Raw genomic sequence first — 14,474 nt, 5'->3', positions numbered from 1 at the left:
AAAAACAGCAGCATGAGAGAATAACTATTCCCCCTTTCCCTCTGGAAGCATAAAGGCTGAATCTCACTCCCTTCCTCTCTTGTTCTGGCAGATTTGAGAGTTTGTTTGCACGTTAGTCTTGATAGTTAGAGGAGTGAAGTTCAGAAGTGGTGTGCGTTTTTGTCCCCTTGTGGACCCAGCGATGTCGCATATTGTCCAGTGAATTCACACCTTGGACCTCTGTGGATCCCCTGAAACTCTTTTAGTTTGTTTGCATTTGCCATAGAAATGGTCATATGTTTGATCAGTTATAGTTCACATAGCAATTCCTCCCCCTTTTCTTTTCTTGTTGAGCAAGTAGAAATGTTGACTATTAGTTTATATGCTGGGATGATATGGCGATACTGCATTTATTATTTTTATAATTTATATAAGAGCAGAAATGCACTGGATAGTTTATGCTGCACTTCATTGCCACTGCATATATCTGAATCTGAGCTGCAAATATACCAGAGATGAATACATCCCCCAGTTTCCACTTGTAGGGATGCAAGAATCTCAGTTTTTCAAAATTCAAGGGAGCGTTTTAGATTTCTAAGAGTTTTATTCCAAAGTTGAATTTCCTCATATTCTCCAATACCTTTTGTATTCCAGTTTGGGATGCAAAATTTCAGATCCAGGATTCAGCAATAAAATTTATATTGTTGACTGCTGAGGGTTGGGAATGTTCAGCCGGTGAAATCTAAGTATGAATTTCAGTCCTGAAATGCATGGATTAATTGTCCATTGATTGCACCAGAAGGGCAATAAGTAATAATTCCACTTTGTGCTACAATCTGTTTTGCGTAGGTATGGGAATGAGTTAACTTGGCGTTAATCCTATTGGTGGTGTAACTAACTACTGTGAAAAGCAATCACTTGTGATATGAAAAAAGTGGGGGGGGGGAGAGAGGAAGGTTATTGCATGTTCCTTTACATTATTTGTACTGTGCCAAATTTTCTGGAGGTTTCTATCTAATACACACAAAAATTTTAAAAGGCAGACTGGTTTAAATATAGGAAAGCAATGTAGCATAATTTTGTCACTATAATCTGGAAGGTCTTGTTTTTATCTACTTTTCTTTCATACAACTTGGCTCTTTCCTGCTGGGATAGTAGGATCTGTGAGAAAATGCCTTTGAGAATGTTTGGAGATTGCTAAGCTAACCGCATACATTTTTATCTACCTGTTTCATTGTTAAACACGGGGAAATTATCTTTTTGTTCACTGGAATTTGAAAGCACTGAATCACCTGCTTCTATTATGATTTAGATGTGTGAGGGAGCCTGCCTAGAAGGGGGTCTGCTGAAGGCAAACCCACACGTGAAGAAAAAGCACATCATACATCTGTCTTGGGGTTGTACCACTTGAGAATGTAGGTGGACAATTGCATGCTTGATCACTCTCCCACTTAAAGCAACTAAACCATCTCCTCTCTAATTTGCTATCTGCCTTTGAGCAGTAAGTTTGATGTGGGAGAGCCATCAAGTCATGCAATTCCTCCACCTAGAGGTGTAAATTTCAGAAGTGTTGAAGCTATCAACAAAAATATTCCCCCCTGGATATTTTTTCTTGGAGGGGGCTGGGATGGGAGCTGACTAATAGTGCATCCCTTTAGATCAGCCTTTCTCAACCTGTGGGTCCCCAGATGTTGTTGAACTACAACTCCCACCACCCCTAGCTAGCAAGGCCAGAGCTCAGGAATGATGGGAGTTGTAGTCCAACAACATCTGGGGACCCACAGGTTGAGAACCGCTGCTCTAGATCAATGCAGTCCACATGGTTTCAGGCAGGAGACTTTCCAGTCCAACCTGAAGATGTCAGAGATTGATCCTGGAATTTTCTGCATGCAAAACAGATGCTCTACTGCAGATCTATGGTGGTTCTTTGATGGAGATGGGCTCCTGGAAATAAATAAAATATAATCAATCCCTCCTTAATTAAGGACATGTATTGCAGTATAAGGCATACTCAGAAATAAGTTTCACTGTTTTCAATGGGATGTACGCCCAGGTACATGTGCCCAGGATTGTGGCCTTAGCAGGTAAACATGATGACGTTTGCCATCTTTATGCTATTTAGAAGTGTAAATGCACAAAACCTATAGATGGAAATGCAAGCTGGTAGCTTTCATATTTTAGTAGCTAAGTGTATTTTAGTTTTTGCAAGACAGGAAAAGACAAGGAAATGAAAATAGACACATTAAACATTGTAAAAAGGAAGGCTTGGGTCATCTGGGTGTGGACATTGTGGGGAAAGATCTGGAGAACTTTGCAAATTATCTGCATGCACAAGGATGCTTTGGGCATGTTTCTGAGGACAAGCATCCCGCCTTAGCACATGGCAAGCTCTTGAAACAGAAGTTTCAAATGCAGTTTGAATTACAACATTGTGGGAAGAAAATAAATAAATAAGCAAGCAAGCTTACTGGGCATACACAAGCCCTTAGACCTGGTTAGGCCTGGATTACATGTCACACAGCCTTGTGGTTTATCTCGCTCCAGGAAATGCAACATTTAGAAGTTATTTTCCAACATTTGCAGTGTTTCTTGTTTAGTAATCCAGTGAAACAAAGTAGCATTTATTCATTCAGCCCTTTCTATACCACCCAATTAACTAAATCCTCTGGGTGGTTCAGAAATGTTAAGAGGAAAAACAAAATCAAGAATAGGAATGGAAAATACAAAGAAACAAAGATAACCATTAGAAATATAAACCCAGGCTGGCACAAATAGTGGCATCAGACCATTTCAGAACAGCACAGAATCACCATGAAAACGGAGAAACAACACAGTTTTCCTAGCCATCATTTCTTTGTGCACCTACATTCTGAAGTGGTACTGCCCAAAGAGGGCTATACCATTTGCTTTTTCTGAATGAGTAGGTAGCCCCTCAGTCAGGGCCATCTTTAGCGTATGTGGCACTGGGGTGCAAAAAACTGCCCAGCACCCCCATTTTGGGGGGCAAGCCAAAGTTGTTGAGCTTTTTTGGGGAGCGCCGCTCCGGGTGTGAGCAGCATGCATGCGCTGGCCCGGCCTCCCAGGCGCACAGGAGGGCGGAGCCGGCCAGCTGCCTCAGTGCCCACAGCAGAAAAGCCTCTGGCGCTCCAACGGACTCTGCTCTGCTCTGCTCAGCAGCGGCTGTCGGCTGGCCTGGTTCTTCAATCCCCGGACTCCAAATCCCAGCCCCGGACTCTCAGCCTAGTGCCCCTAAGAGCCTGCGCCTGGGTGCCCTGCACCCCTATCACCTATGGGTGAGCTGGCCCAGTCCTCAGTGCTTACATTAAGCACTTCAGTCTTATTAATGACTGAATTAATGTGTGTGGGTAGGTGTGCCCACCCACATGAGTATGCATACTATCAGAAATAAAGCACAATGGCAACTGGGAGGAGGGCTGTTTCAGTGATTGATTTCTTTAATAAATGCTTGCACTGACATCTATATTTCATGCCCTTTGGTATACCCAGTAGGACTATGGCAGGAGTTGCATTAGCTGTGAATTCTGTGTATCTTGCTCCTAGGACAAAATCCTCTCCATGGACACGATATCTTCAACTGGTGTAGGAATCAAAGGTACATGATGTGGTTCAGAGGGGTTCAGAAACCAGTGCCTTCAAAAAATGCACAAGGGGGCGGGAATCATGGGTCACACAGGTGACTCCTATCTTTCCACACCACACCACATGGCTACTGTCTGTGGAATTAGGGCACGTGAGAAGGAAGGCAGACCTGATTGGTTCAAGAGTATCCTCCCCATGCTGGATGGATGTGCATGTATGTAAGTTGGTACTTGCACAAAGCCTTTTCTTGTGTAATCAATGCACAGATGGTGTGTGGCTGCCAGTAACATGGGCTAGACTGTGTGGCTCAATGACCCCCATTGGATATGTGGGAGAGGATTGATTGATTGATTGAATGATTGCATTTCTGACCCATCCTTCACCAGGAGTGAAATCCAGCAAAGGATAATGCTACTGCTGATTAATAGTAATAATAATGATAATGATGATGATGATGATGATAATTGTCATTATTATTATTAGTAATAATATGCCCCCCAGCTGACTGGGCTGCCCCAGCCACTCTGGGCAGCTTCCAACAAATTATAGAACCACAGTAAAATATCAAGCATTAAAAAGAACAACAGCTCTGTAGAACAATAGCTGTGCATTGCACAATGATTTAAACGTCATAGCTGTCAACTTTTCCTTTTTCTTGAGAGGAAACCTATTCGGAATAAGGGAATTTCCCTTAAAAAATGGGAAACGTCAACAGCTATATTAAACATAGGACGCATGTGTCACCTGCAACCTTAAAAAAAAAGCAAGATCAAATAGCAGCAAGTGACAGACTGCTTCACACTCGGTGGCTCATTTCAGTTCTCACTGAATGAAAGGGGTTCATTGTCAGTGTCTTCAACCAGCAGAAGGACAGCAATGCTGGTCCTCCAATGAGCAACGCTGCTTCTGCTCCCTGAGCTTCACCAGTAGTGAGCCAGAGCTCAGTGGTAGAACATCTGCTCTTTTTTTGGTGCCCAAGGCAAAAAGCTCGAATGGCGGTTGTTCATTTGTTAAAAATATAATAATGAATTAAATGATGGTGCTCCAGTCTACCAGCTAAGATGTTTTCCTTCACCCTTCATATTGCTAGTATCCTGGCAATAATGGCCACGTGGGTAGCCATTCACCTATAGCCTCTGTCCATGTGGTGTGCCAGGCATTATTGTGGCCTACGTCAGGCCCAGTTCACACAGGAGGCCTCTACATGGTGAGGAGCCACAAGCTGACTGCAGCAGCTGTTGTTTCTGATGGGTGCAACAGTTCTAATCTGTTTTGCTTGCCCACCTGCTTACTGTTCAACAATGCAGGACTCTTCTTGCAGCTCTTCAGAGCGAAGGGGAGATAGCTATGATGGGGCTCTCCACTTTCCTGTAGCAACTTTCGGAACCAATAGCTGCTACAGTGTGAGAGAGGCTTCTAACCACTTTGAGGGTCTTTTAGGCCTTCCAAATCATGTTTTAGACGCAAAATATATGGCTACTGTTCTCTGAACCTCAGTAGACTCTGCAAGAATAATAATGAAAAATATTAATTTCTGAAAGTTTAATTTTGCTGTGGCCTTTCCTTTATATTTGATGTGGTGAAGATGTCGTTTATTAACTTCCAGGCCTGCAGATGACCAAACTAATGTGTGCCAGGGGGAAATTAGGGTGTTCTTCTAAACATCTTCATCTTGCAGTCCCATATCTCCTTTGAATAAGAATAACTGCAGTAATTTACATGCCTTGACAAACGTGCAGTGCAGCAGTGGCTGTTGTTATGCTGTTCATCAAGCATGTGTAATTAGCTGAGTGACTTTCGCCTTCTATTACCAGGCATTGATTTTACATAGTCATAAATAAAGATGCAGGGTTCCATTACTTTTAAATGTACAAATGTGTACCTGACTCTGTTTTTTAGTCCCAAACAAAAGGGAAATGAGAAGGTCGAAGAGGATGCATGTGTAGTTGAGGAGTATTTGAACCTGAGGGGAAAACAAAAAAAGAATAAAGAGACTTTCCTTCTAAAGGCTCTCCTAATTTTTTTTTTTTAATATCTAAATAGGGCTAAGTCATGATTTATTGCTATTTAATAATAATAATAATAATAATAATAATAATAATAATAATATCTTTATTGTCATTGCCCCCTCTCAGGGACAACGAAATTACTTGGCTGCTCCATCCACCCAGATAGGGCACTCCACTCAAAATCAGAACAACTATAAAAACACTAATTAAAACAATATAATATAATACAGCAAGGAAGATTAGATGACTTTCAAAGTCCAGGTTTCCCATTCAGGGCCGAGATTGCTCTGGAGAAGAAGCTGTTCTTGAGATGGCTCGTTCTTGTCATCATCGTCCTGTATCTCCGTCCCGACAGCAGGAGCTCAAAGAGACAGTGACCAGGATGCGATGGATCTTTTACTATGTCCAGTGCCTTCCTATGGCACCTTGTGGCATAAATCTGCTCTAAGGTGGAGAGTGGGCAGCCAACAATGCTCTCTGCTGCCTTAACAACTCTGCACAACGCCATCCTGTCCTGGGTAGTACAGCTTCCGTACCACACACATAAGCCATAATTGAGCACGCTCTCAATGGCACAGTGATAGAAGGCAAGCAGTTTCTGTGGAAGGTGGTTTTTCCTTAGGATTCTTAAAAAGTACAGTCTCTGCCGTGCCTTTATTATTATGTGTTAAATTTATAGGTCGCTTTTTGTTGCCCTGGCAACAAAACCACTTTAAATATTTTAAGCAAAAAGCAAACAAAGACACATATTGAAACCAACATTAAAAAAAAACCCCTTTACATTAAAACATGCCAGACCTACAAAAAGGCTGTGGATAGTTAAAAGCCAGTGGCTTGGTTAAAAAGGGGTGTATTTGCTTGGCACCTAAAAGTATGTAGATGATGGAGCCAGGTGAGCCTGCCTGGGGAGAGCCTTCCACAAGTGGGGAGCCACCACTAAGAAGGCCCATTCTTGTGTAGCCACCCTCCATACGTTCTTGTTGAGTGGGCACACAAAGAAGGGTCTCAGATAATGATCACAGAGTATGGGTTGGTTTATATGGGGAGAGGTGGTTCATATTACTTTACTAAGATTTGGACTTTTGGGGGGCGTGATTGCATTAAAGCACACCACCCACCCCACCCCATTCCACCCCTTTCTACCCTTCTGTTCCTTCTTTTCTGCTAGTTCATAGTTCTGGCTGCTGGTCTTCCAACAGAGCTGATGAATGGACTTTGTGGTCCCATCTCTCCGTTTTCGATTGAATCTGGGGGTGTACCACATGGAGCCTCAAGCTGACTGTAGCAGCTGTTGGTTCTGACAGGAGCTACCATTGTAGCAATCATAGTCCTTCTTACTGCTGGTGCCCCACCTTCATAAAATGCCAGATTGAAGGCATGAAGTATTGCTATCACTCTGTTTTGGCTTTGAATCCCTTAGCTATGTTGCATCATCATGAAGCCAGATGAGAGCCAATGGTTCGTATGCTTATTTGGGGATCTTATGAGTATTAAAATGGCATTCTGCAGCAACAGGAAGCGGTAAGGCAAAATCACCAAAACCGAGTCCCTCTCCTTAGCCTGCACCATGCCAGTGCTTTTTAGTTGCTTTCACTTTTAAACACACAAAGGGGAAATGTATTGAAAGGGGCTGTGGGGCTGCACTCCTTGCCCCACCATATACAATGCACGACTCCTCCTGGACCCTGCTATCCTTGTGTTAGTGTGCTAGATCTCTGTGTATGAAGGCTTTCTCGGGTTTGGACGATTAGGTTTCTGGAATCTGCAGAAGACCTAATGTATAGAAGATGATGTGTGAAAACCTCCCTTTCTCAATGATCTAAGCTGACCAATGGACAGCAGTGCCAAGCGGAACTATGTGTCCATGGGGCCAAAGACCTGACCCCATTCTACTCCTGTTGTCCTTAATTTCCATAAATGTGTCCATAAATGCACTGCTTTCACAATCCAGTTTATCTATTCTCATGGGGTTCCTACAGAATATAGAGAGTTAGAAGCCATTGTCCATAACTGTCTGCTGGTGCAGGTGATCCGCCGCTGCCCTCAAACGTTTCTCTGTTTGCTTTGTTGAAGAGACACATCTGACTTCATGTCTACAGCACCATCCTTGCCATTGAAGCGACTGGAGGTGGCTACAAATGGAGGGTTGCTACCCTCCTGGCAATTGAAGGGAGAGGCCATAGCACATGATTTACATGCAGAAGGAACTGGGTTCCATCCTGCATTTCTGTGTGGTGTAGTGTTTAAGAGCGGTAGTCTCGTAATCTGGGGAACCAGGTTCGCATCTCCGCTCCTCCACATGCAGCTGCTGGGTGACCTTGGGCCAGTCGCACTTCTCTGAAGTCTCTCAGCCCCACTCACCTCACAGAGTGTTTGTTGTGGGGGAGGAAGGGAAAGGAGAATGTTAGCCACTTTGAGACTCCCGAAGGGGAGTGAAAGGGGGGATATCAAATCCAAACTGTTCTTCTTCTTCTTCTTTTTCAAAAAGGAGCAGGACGTGATCTTGCTGAGAACTTGGGAGGGACTCTGATAGTCAGAGAGTCAGAGTAGACGACATGGGTGGGCAAACAGACTTGGTACGAGGGAACTTTCTGAATTCTTAATTTGTTGGAGATTGCAGCTTTTTTCCAGCGCTGGTGATGCAAAATGAGTGTAACACCGAGAGGCTTGTTGTAACCATCTTATAATCATGGGTAATGTTCATTTTAATTATTTAAATAGGGAGCTGGAAAACAGATCATTAAAACTTAATGGTCATTATGACTCCTTATTTTCAATTTCCGTTCTCAGGCTAGGCATGACAAACAGCACAATACAATATATTTCTGCAAATTGTCCTGCCTTCGCTAGTGCATATGTGTGTGCATGGTAAAAGCAATACATTCTTGCTGTTGCTCTTGACTGCTTCTGGACTGCTTCTTCCCACAACTATATATATTTGAAGATGAAGGCAAAACTGATTGAAAAGTGTTCGGAGCTGCAATTTAATTTTTTTTCTTTCTGCCTCCACCACACTTTCACTCTGATTCATTTTTAATAATGACAACAAAAAGATGGACAAGCTCTGTTCATAATAGCTGTTCCTATGCTCAGGTTCTTTGCTTGAGTTGGGGCTTCGTGTGTGCAGCAGAGCGCATATGGGTCTCTGAAGAATGGAACAATCCATGACTCCATCTAAAAGAGCAATCTCTAAATGGTAAACATTCTCTTCAAAATTTGACAGTGCATGGGGGAATGCAGTTCTTCTGTCAACAGCATCCTTAAAGAGAATAAAGAGACAAGGAAGGGAGATCTGAATGAGAGTTAGCGCTGAGAAAAAGTAACAGTGTGCCTTGTGATGAACATACTTACGATGCCATGGTTGTTTGTGGACGACAACTCGCTTCATGAGATGTATGAAGCGTTACCCTGAGTTGCAGGTATAGATGTACCTGGTGGTGTGCGTGGGATGAACTGTAAATGTTTAAGTGAGAAGGAAATGAAATGCTCAAAACTATAAATGAATCTCATTTCTTTTTATATAGAGTTACACGCTTTGTGGATCAGGGGGATGTTGTGAATGTGTTGTTGTTGTTTAGTCATTTAGTTGTGTCCGGCTCTTCGTGACCCCATGGACCAGAGCACGCCAGGCACTCCTGTCTTCCACTGCCTCCCGCAGTTTGGTCAAACTCATGCTGGTAGCTTTGAGAACACTGTCCAGCCATCTCGTCCTCTGTCGTCCTCTTCTCCTTGTGCCCTCCATCTTCCCCAACATCAGGGTCTTTTCCAGGGAGTCTTCTCTTCTCATGAGGTGGCCAAAGAATTGGAGTCTCAGCTTTAGGATCTGTCCTTCCAGTGAGCACTCAGGGCTGATTTCCTTAAGAATGGAGAGGTTTGATCTTCTTGCAGTCCATGGGACTCTCAAGAGTCTCCTCCAGCACCATAATTCAAAAGCACCAATTCTTCGGCGATCAGCCTTCTTTATGGTCCAGCTCTTACTGGACCATCAGTACTGGGAAAACCATAGCTTTAACTATACAGACCTTTGTTGGCAAGGTGATGTCTCTGTTTTGTTGTGAATGTAGTGTATCTTGATTTCAGTATGGGCTTTGACAAAGTCCTCTTTGGTATTCTTGTTGGAGGAGCTGGCAAAATATGGACTGGACAAGCTAACTGTTAGGTGCATTTGTAGCTGGTTTACTGACCAAACCCAAAGAGTGCTCATGAATGGTTCCTCATCATCTTTGGGGGAAAGTGAAAAGAGGGGTGCCACAGGGGTCTGTGCTAGGCCTGTTGCTGTTCAACATGTTTATAAACATATTGAATGAAGGTATTGAGAAGATTTGCACCCAATTTTCAGATGATACCAAACTGGGATGGGTAGCCAATGCCGCTGAAGACAGAACCTGTATTCAAAATGACCTTCACAGATTGAAGAAATGGGCTGAAACGAACAAAATGAATTTCAATAGGGACAAATGTAAGGTTCTACACCAGGCATAGGCAAACTCAGCCCTCCAGATGCTTTGGGACTACAACTCCCATCATCCCTGACCACTGGTACTGTTAACTATGGATGATGGGAGTTGTAGTTTATATAATTATGATGATGCTAGGAGTTGCCTGTTCTACACTTAGGCAGGAAGAACCAGCTGCAGGATTGGATTCTGCAGGAAAAGATATTGCTAATGATGTCAAAACAACTGGATAGAGTTAGTACAGCATATTGTAGGTGATTCAGCCGAATGAACTTAGAATCTCCCTTCAGATCTTCATACCGAATTCATGAAGGTCAGGAGAGGAGGGGAGTGTTTGCTATGGGCAGGGAAGTGGGTGGGAGTCACTGCACCCAGAGATCTTGGGGCCAAGAACAACACGTTCCCCTCCCCTACATGGTTTGTAGCTGGTGTACATTTATGCTAGCTTAGTTTACATTGATGTGCCGGCTTCTTGTGCACAGGATTGCTCCTCAAGTGGTAGATGTAGGCAGGGATGTCCACATATCATTCCTCTTCATTTGCTGCTCTGTGTTGCTTCCCCAATGTTCCCTGATCATTGCTGTCTGGAGGGCAGCAACCCAGCACACTGGTGGTACAAAAAGTTGCAGGATTTCATCAGGAAGTTACAGGACATGGACTGATAGGAAACAAAGCAGGATGACCACCTCAAAAACCTTTGCAGGTACAGACAGAATTCAAAGTGGCGTTGTGTAGAACTGTCCCAACAGCATCCTAAGCATAAAACATAAAAAGCATAAGATGAGTCCTGCTGGATCAGGCCCATCGGCTCATCTTGTCCAGCATCCGATTCTCCAACTGGCCAACCAGATGCCTTTGGGAAACCCAGGAGCAGGATCCGAGCCCAAGGAAACCTTCTTGGGGTTTCCAGTCCCCAGAATGCACAATCAAAAGGGCTTTTGAAAGCTTATCATCTTCTCATGGGTCCATTATGCAAATATATTCAGGAACCGGTTTGTAAACTTTCAGAAATCTCCTCCCATTGAATGACTTTCTGAAACTTCTCTCTCTCCCCCCCCCCTTTTATCTCTTGTGTCTACATTGCCATTCCAATTCCAGATAACATTTGCCCAAAGTTAATTAATTATGCAGACCCGCATTAGGAGGGCAAACAGTGAAGTGGGAATCTGTCACCTGCTGTTTTCCGACAGCAAACAGCGAGTGAAGCTACAGCAGATCTGCACCCATGCCAGAGGGCCCTTTAAATCCTGTACAAGGACTGCCCACAGGCCTTTCTCTCTTCCCCACACCCCCTTTATGATCTCTTAATGCATCTTGTCTGGGGAAATGGAGCTGCTCCTCCATGAGTTGGGAGGAAATATTCATGCAACAGGAACTCCCGGGACCAATGCAAAGTTGCTTCTTGTCTTGGTGCAGCAATGCTGATGCTGCGATAATGGAGAGAAGCTGAGGCATTTGCTGGGTGGCCTTATCAAGTGTGCCCCATTCAGGTGCTTCTCTGCCTGGGCCTGCCCAGCCAGAGGGAAAACAGGGAAAACAGGTTGCCAAGCCATGTGACTGAGCTGAATAGTCTTAGGCATGAGTAGGCAAACTAAGGCCCGTCGGCCGGATCCAGCCCAATAGCCTTCTAAATCCGGCCCATGGCTGGTCTGGGAATCAGCGTGTTTTTACATGAGTAGAATGTGTTGTGGTGGTCACACGGGGTCCCCGGATGTTTAACGGTCTATTGATCCCTGTGCCACCACTGTGCTCGCTTCCCCGCTGCCACCAACAAGTTACTCTCTGGTAAAACACTGAATCCACACAGTTGTTAAAAGTGAACCCAAAAACTCCACCAAGTTTATTTTACAGACATTAACAAGTTTATGGTTTCTCCGATAATTCCTGTCAGTATCTTGATTTTAGTTTCTTTACCAGCCTATACCTTCCTAATACCTTCTGACTGACTATCTCAACTGTTTGACTGACTCCTCTTAACAAATAGCCCAACCCACAGACTTATTTTATCAGTCTCTTATAACTCCAGACTGTCTTCTCCACACTAACTCTAACTCTCTCCCAAAAACCCTCTGTGCTTAAACCTTATACACAGTTAACTCTGCCCCCTGGGTTCCCATTGGTTGCTCATTTCACAATTAGTTAACCCTTTCCCTATGAACCCAGTATGATGTGTCACACCTAGGACGGCAAACGCCACATGTGTGCTTTTATTTAAAATGCATCTCTGGGTTATTTGTGGGGCATAGGAATTTATTCATTCCCCCCCCCCCCAAATATAGTCCGGCCCCCAACAAGGTCTGAGGGACAGTGGTCTGGCCCATAGGCGCCGACTCCATGGGGCCTGAGGGGGCCCGAGCCCCCTCAAAAATTCGTTTGGGGGGACAGGTAGGAGAACAGCAAGCCTACCTGTCAATGGTGGAACTGAAAAGTAAGGAATGTAATCTTAGGCTGAGGGCTGTCCCAGAGTTGGAACAGGGCAACCTAGAGAAATTCTTGACGGAGTTGTTCTCTAAATTTTGGGGGGTTGAAGAGGATAAAGATTTCAAGATTGTGACGGCCTTCAGACTGGGAAGATCGGTTAAGAAAGATAAGTCCAGAGACTGTTTGGTTTGTTTGAGAACAAGAGAGGAAAGAGACAAGATATTAGGCCAACATTTTAAAAAATCCCTGGAAGTCGAAGGCAAAAGGGCAGAAATTTATAGAGACATTCCTAAATATTTGTTGGACCTTAGAGCCACATACACAGACTTGGCCAAATTGTTAAGATATAACGCAATCCCTTATAGGTGGGAATTTCCTCAAGGTCTGTCATTCACCTATAAAGGAAAGAAGGTAAGAATTAAAACACCAGAAGACCACCAGAAGTTCCTACACGACAACGAGGAGGACCTCCAAAAGAGAGCCACAGATTCCTGGCCTCCACCACCGGGATTACCACCAGGATCCATACCATCTGGAGGCGGCCCGGCACCACAGCTTCCGGAAAAGGACGACAAATTAGATACCCAACTGTGATACCCAAGAAGTAGACCGGGATGTCTCTACAGCTTCTTAGTTGGAATATAAATGGCGGGAATTCTCCAGAAAAACGCAGAAAAGTATTTCATATTTTGAAAAAAGAACAATTGGACATTATTTGCCTGCAAGAAACACATGTGACAAGACTCCATAGAAAAGTGCTAATCAATAAAAGGTTAGGTCAAGAATTTATTTCATCGGATAAAGTTAAGAAAAGAGGAGTGGTGATTTATGCAAAGGAGAACTTGTCCCCAAAATTTGTATTTAAAGACGAACAGGGCAGAATTTTGGCAATTGAAATCCAGACACAAGGAGAAAAGTTTTTAATTCTAGGAATCTACGCCCCAAATGATGGAAAATCGGAATTTTTTAAGAAGCTGCATGAGATTATGCTGGACTATTTGGACTATAACAACATTATCATGTTGGGAGATATGAACGGTGTCGCCTCAGTGAATATGGATAAGTCACAAAGTGCTAATATAATGAAAGATGGCAGACTTCCAAAAACCTTTTTTGAAATGACTGACAATTTGGATTTGATCGACATATGGAGGACCAAGAACCCTCTAGGGAAAGAAGGAACTTTCTTTTCTGAGGCCCATATGACATGGACGCGAATCGACCAAATATGGATAACTAGAGGGCTGGCACCTAAGACCAGAAAAGTGGAAATCTGCCCAAAAACCTGCTCCGACCACAACGCCTTGAGAATGGAATTGAGACTAAATACAACCGGATCGTTCAGATGGAGAATGAATGACGCCTTGTTAAGAGATCAGGAGATTGTTAAGAAGGCCCAAAAAGTTTTAAAGGACTATTTTGAAATAAACTTAAAGACAAATGTGGAAAAAAGAATAATCTGGGACGCAAGCAAAGCAGTGATAAGAGGGTTTCTAATACAACAGAACACGATTAAAAAAAGACTCTGGAATGAAAAGAAGGAGAAGATCTTGGAGAAAATAAGAGAAGGAGAGAGAAAACTGAGATCCAGGCCTAAATCAAAGGAAGTATTGAGAGAAGTGAAGTTTTTCCAGGCACAATATTCGAAACTGATAAATCAAGAGGTGGAATGGAAAATTAAACAAATGAAACAAAGATCCTTTGAATCTGCTAACAAATGTGGAAAATTGTTGGCTTGGCAGTTGAAAAAGAGACAAAAACTTAACACAGTTACCAATCTAGAGATTGAAGGGAGAATGGTTCAGAAACCCGACGAAATTAGAAGGTCCTTTCAGAGATATTTCAAAGAACTCTATTCTCAAAGGCCACAAAAAAGCTCAGAGGTGGACCAATTTGTTATAACTAATGGATTACAAAAAATACCCCAGGAAATGAGAGCAACCCTGAACTGTAATATTACAACCCAAGAAATTGAATGCGCCATTCAGAACCTTCAACTGGGCAAATC

The 14,474-nt window shown here is 43.4% G+C and overlaps 1 protein-coding gene across 8 annotated transcripts in view; it reads left to right on the top strand.

Annotated features, from left to right (window-relative positions):
• The window catches only part of NLGN1 (neuroligin 1), a 652,944-nt gene that overhangs the window by 170,082 nt on the left and 468,388 nt on the right, over positions 1 to 14,474 (top strand). The gene's annotated exons all lie outside the window — the stretch shown is intronic.

This window comes from Podarcis melisellensis, assembly GCF_964234715.1.
Source record: "Podarcis melisellensis genome assembly, chromosome: 5".
In the NCBI taxonomy this organism is placed as follows: domain Eukaryota; kingdom Metazoa; phylum Chordata; class Lepidosauria; order Squamata; family Lacertidae; genus Podarcis; species Podarcis melisellensis.
This window is presented reverse-complemented; position numbering and strand designations above follow the sequence as displayed.